We start from the raw sequence: 6,000 nt of genomic DNA on the forward strand, positions 1-6,000 counted from the left end.
AAACGACGATTTCTCGCCGATTTTCGTTGTTTTCTGGCTTGAATTCGCAAAGAAGAGCACGAAATCTACAAAATCATCACTTTTTACCAAGATTCAACATCTGAATTGCAAGAAAACAGCAGAATTCTGCACGAAATCATCAAAATTCTTACAGAAAACCGCAAATTTCGATGCAAAACGACGATTTCTCGCCGATTTTCGTTGTTTTCTCGCTTGAATTCGCAAAGAAGAGCACGAAATCTACAAAATCATGACTTTTTACCAAGATTCAACGGCTGAATTGCAAGAAGACAGCAGAATTCTGCACGAAATCATCAAAATTCTTAGAGAAAAGCGCATATTTCGATGCAAAACGACGATTTCTCGCTGATTTTCGTTGTTTTCTATCTTGAATTCGCAAAGAAGAGCACGAAATCTACAAAATCATGACTTTTTACCAAGATTCAACGGCTGAATTGCAAGTAAACAGCAGAATTCTGCACGAAATCGTCAAAATTCTTAGAGAAAACCGCATATTTCGATGCAAAACGACGATTTCCTGCCGATTTTCGTTGTTTTCTTGCAAAGAAGAGCACGAAATCTACAAAATCATAACTTTTTACCAAGATTCAACGGCTGAATTGCAAGAAAACCGCAGAATTCTGCACGAAATCATCAAAATTCTTACAGAAAACCGCATATTTCGATGCAAAACAACGATTTCTCGCCGATTTTTCGTTGTTTTCTGGCTTGAATTCGCAAAGAAGAGCACGAAATCTACAAAATCATCACTTTTTACCAAGATTCTACCACGGCTGAATTGCAAGAAAACAGCAGAATTCTGCACGAAATCATCAAAATTCTTACAGAAAACCGCATATTTCGATGCAAAACGACGATTCTCGCCGATTTTCGTTGTTTTCTGGCTTGAATTCGCAAAGAAGAGCACGAAATCTACAAAATCATCACTTTTTACCAAGATTCTACGGCTGAATTGCAAGAAAACAGCAGAATTCTGCACGAAATCATCAAAATTCCTTACCAGAAAACCGCAATATTTTCGACGCATAACAACGATTTCTCGCCGATTTTCGTTGTTTTCTGGCTTGAGTTCGCAAAGAAGAGCACGAAATCTACAAAATCATCACTTTATTACCAAGATTCAACGGCTGAATTGCAAGAAAACAAGCAAAATTCTGCACGAATCATCAAAATTCTTAGAGAAAACCGCATATTTCGATGCAAAACGACGATTTCTCGCCGATTTTCGTTGTTTTCTGGCTTGAATTCGCAAAAGAGAGCACGAAATCTACAAAATCATGACTTTTTACCAAGATTCAACGGCTGAATTGCAAGAAGACAGCAGAATTCTGCACGAAATCATCAAAATTCTTAGAGAAAAGCGCATATTTCGATGCAAAACGACGATTTCTCGCTGATTTTCGTTGTTTTCTATCTTGAATTCGCAAAGAAGAGCACGAAATCTACAAAATCATGACTTTTTACCAAGATGCAACGGCTGAATTGCAAGAAAACAGCAGAATTCTGCACGAAATCATCAAAATTCTACAGAAAACCGCATATTTCGATGCAAACAACGATTTCTCGCCGGATTTTCGTTGTTTTCTGGCTTGAATTCGCAAAGAAGGGCACGAAATCCACAAAATCATCAGTTTTATACCAAGATTCTACGGCTGAATTGCAAGGAAAACAGCAGAATTCTGCACGAAATCATCAAAATTCTTACAGAAAACCGCATATTTCGATGCAAAACGACGATTTCTCGCCGATTTTCGTTGTTTTCTGGCTTGAATTCGCAAAGAAGAGCACGAAATCTACAAAATCATCACTTTTTACCAAGATTCAACGGCTGAATTGCAAGAAAACAGCAAAATTCTGCACGAAATCATCAAAATTCTTAGAGAAAACCGCATATTTCGATGCAAAACGACGATTTCTCGCCGATTTTCGTGGTTTTCTGGCTTGAATTCGCAAAGAAGAGCACGAAATCTACAAAATCATGACTTTTTTACCAAGATTCAACGGCTGAATTGCAAGAAAACAGCAGAATTTTGCACGAAATCATCAAAATTCTTACAGAAAACCGCATATTTCGATGCAAAACGATTATTTCTCGCCGATTTTCGTTGTTTTCTGGCTTGAATTCGCAAAGAAGAGCACGAAATCTACAAAATCATGACTTTTTACCAAGATTCAACGACTGAATTGCAAGAAAACAGCAGAATTCTGCACGAAATCATCAAAATTCTTACAGAAAACCGCATATTTCGATGCAAAACAACGATTTCTCGCCGATTTTCGTTGTTTTCTGGCTTGAATTCGCAAAGAAGAGCACGAAATCTACAAAATCATCACTTTTTACCAAGATTCTACGGCTGAATTGCAAGAAAACAGCAGAATTCTGCACGAAATCATCAAAATTCTTACAGAAAACCGCATATTTCGATGCAAAACGACGATTTCTCGCCGATTTTCGTTGTTTTCTGGCTTGAATTCGCAAAGAAGAGCACGAAATCTACAAAATCATCACTTTTTACCAAGATTCTACGGCTGAATTGCAAGAAAACAGCAGAATTCTGCACGAAATCATCAAAATTCTTAGAGAAAACCGCATATTTCGATGCAAAACGACGATTTCTCGCTGATTTTCGTTGTTTTCTATCTTGAATTCGCAAAGAAGAGCACGAAATCTACAAAATCATGACTTTTTACCAAGATTCAACGGCTGAATTGCAAGTAAACAGCAGAATTCTGCAAGAAATCGTCAAAATTCTTAGAGAAAACCGCATATTTCGATGCAAAACGACGATTTCTCGCCGATTTTCGTTGTTTTCTGGCTTGAATTCGCAAAGAAGAGCACGAAATCTACAAAATCATCACTTTTTACCAAGATTCTACAGCTGAATTGCAAGAAAACAGCAGACTTCTGCACGAAATCATCAAAATTCTTAGAGAAAACCGCATATTTCGATGCAAAACGACGATTTCTCGCCGATTTTCGTTGTTTTCTGGCTTGAATTCGCAAAGAAGAGCACAAAATCTACAAAATCATCACTTTTTACCAAGATTCAACGGCTGAATTGCAAGAAAACAGCAGAATTCTTCACGAAATCATCAAAATTCTTAGAGAAAACCGCATATTTCGATGCAAAACGACGATTTCTCGCCGATTTTCGTTGTTTTCTGGCTTGAATTCGCAAAGAAGAGCACGAAATCTACAAAATCATCACTTTTTACCAAGATTCAACATCTGAATTGCAAGAAAACAGCAGAATTCTGCACGAAATCATCAAAATTCTTACAGAAAACCGCAAATTTCGATGCAAAACGACGATTTCTCGCCGATTTTCGTTGTTTTCTCGCTTGAATTCGCAAAGAAGAGCACGAAATCTACAAAATCATGACTTTTTACCAAGATTCAACGGCTGAATTGCAAGAAGACAGCAGAATTCTGCACGAAATCATCAAAATTCTTAGAGAAAAGCGCATATTTCGATGCAAAACGACGATTTCTCGCTGATTTTCGTTGTTTTCTATCTTGAATTCGCAAAGAAGAGCACGAAATCTACAAAATCATGACTTTTTACCAAGATTCAACGGCTGAATTGCAAGTAAACAGCAGAATTCTGCACGAAATCGTCAAAATTCTTAGAGAAAACCGCATATTTCGATGCAAAACGACGATTTCTTGCCGATTTTCGTTGTTTTCTGGCTTGAATTCGCAAAGAAGAGCACGAAATCTACAAAATCATAACTTTTTACCAAGATTCAACGGCTGAATTGCAAGAAAACCGCAGAATTCTGCACGAAATCATCAAAATTCTTACAGAAAACCGCATATTTCGATGCAAAACAACGATTTCTCGCCGATTTTCGTTGTTTTCTGGCTTGAATTCGCAAAGAAGAGCACGAAATCTACAAAATCATCACTTTTTACCAAGATTCTACGGCTGAATTGCAAGAAAACAGCAGAATTCTGCACGAAATCATCAAAATTCTTACAGAAAACCGCATATTTCGATGCAAAACGACGATTTCTCGCCGATTTTCGTTGTTTTCTGGCTTGAATTCGCAAAGAAGAGCACGAAATCTACAAAATCATCACTTTTTACCAAGATTCTACGGCTGAATTGCAAGAAAACAGCAGAATTCTGCACGAAATCATCAAAATTCTTACAGAAAACCGCATATTTCGACGCATAACAACGATTTCTCGCCGATTTTCGTTGTTTTCTGGCTTGAGTTCGCAAAGAAGAGCACGAAATCTACAAAATCATAACTTTTTACCAAGATGCAACGGCTGAATTGCAAGAAAACAGCAGAATTCTGCACGAAATCATCAAAATTCTTACAGAAAACCGCATATTTCGATGCAAAACAACGATTTCTCGCCGATTTTCGTTGTTTTCTGGCTTGAATTCGCAAAGAAGGGCACGAAATCCACAAAATCATCAGTTTTTACCAAGATTCTACGGCTGAATTGCAAGAAAACAGCAGAATTCTGCACGAAATCATCAAAATTCTTACAGAAAACCGCATATTTCGATGCAAAACGACGATTTCTCGCCGATTTTCGTTGTTTTCTGGCTTGAATTCGCAAAGAAGAGCACGAAATCTACAAAATCATCACTTTTTACCAAGATTCAACGGCTGAATTGCAAGAAAACAGCAAAATTCTGCACGAAATCATCAAAATTCTTAGAGAAAACCGCATATTTCGATGCAAAACGACGATTTCTCGCCGATTTTCGTGGTTTTCTGGCTTGAATTCGCAAAGAAGAGCACGAAATCTACAAAATCATGACTTTTTACCAAGATTCAACGGCTGAATTGCAAGAAAACAGCAGAATTTTGCACGAAATCATCAAAATTCTTACAGAAAACCGCATATTTCGATGCAAAACGATTATTTCTCGCCGATTTTCGTTGTTTTCTGGCTTGAATTCGCAAAGAAGAGCACGAAATCTACAAAATCATGACTTTTTACCAAGATTCAACGACTGAATTGCAAGAAAACAGCAGAATTCTGCACGAAATCATCAAAATTCTTACAGAAAACCGCATATTTCGATGCAAAACAACGATTTCTCGCCGATTTTCGTTGTTTTCTGGCTTGAATTCGCAAAGAAGAGCACGAAATCTACAAAATCATCACTTTTTACCAAGATTCTACGGCTGAATTGCAAGAAAACAGCAGAATTCTGCACGAAATCATCAAAATTCTTACAGAAAACCGCATATTTCGATGCAAAACGACGATTTCTCGCCGATTTTCGTTGTTTTCTGGCTTGAATTCGCAAAGAAGAGCACGAAATCTACAAAATCATCACTTTTTACCAAGATTCTACGGCTGAATTGCAAGAAAACAGCAGAATTCTGCACGAAATCATCAAAATTCTTACAGAAAACCGCATATTTCGACGCATAACAACGATTTCTCGCCGATTTTCGTTGTTTTCTGGCTTGAGTTCGCAAAGAAGAGCACGAAATCTACAAAATCATGACTTTTTACCAAGATTCAACGGCTGAATTGCAAGAAAACAGCAGAATTCTGCACGAAATCATCAAAATTCTTAGAGAAAACCGCATATTTCGATGCAAAACGACGATTTCTCGCTGATTTTCGTTGTTTTCTATCTTGAATTCGCAAAGAAGAGCACGAAATCTACAAAATCATGACTTTTTACCAAGATTCAACGGCTGAATTGCAAGTAAACAGCAGAATTCTGCACGAAATCGTCAAAATTCTTAGAGAAAACCGCATATTTCGATGCAAAACGACGATTTCTTGCCGATTTTCGTTGTTTTCTGGCTTGAATTCGCAAAGAAGAGCACGAAATCTACAAAATCATAACTTTTTACCAAGATTCAACGGCTGAATTGCAAGAAAACAGCAGAATTCTGCACGAAATCATCAAAATTCTTACAGAAAACCGCATATTTCGATGCAAAACAACGATTTCTCGCCGATTTTCGTTGTTTTCTGGCTTGAATTCGCAA

Source organism: Gnatocerus cornutus, unplaced genomic scaffold, assembly GCF_029298725.1.
Source record: "Gnatocerus cornutus isolate USDA-ARS CGAHR unplaced genomic scaffold, icGnaCorn1.1 ctg00000106.1, whole genome shotgun sequence".
Classification (NCBI taxonomy): Eukaryota; Metazoa; Arthropoda; class Insecta; order Coleoptera; family Tenebrionidae; genus Gnatocerus; species Gnatocerus cornutus.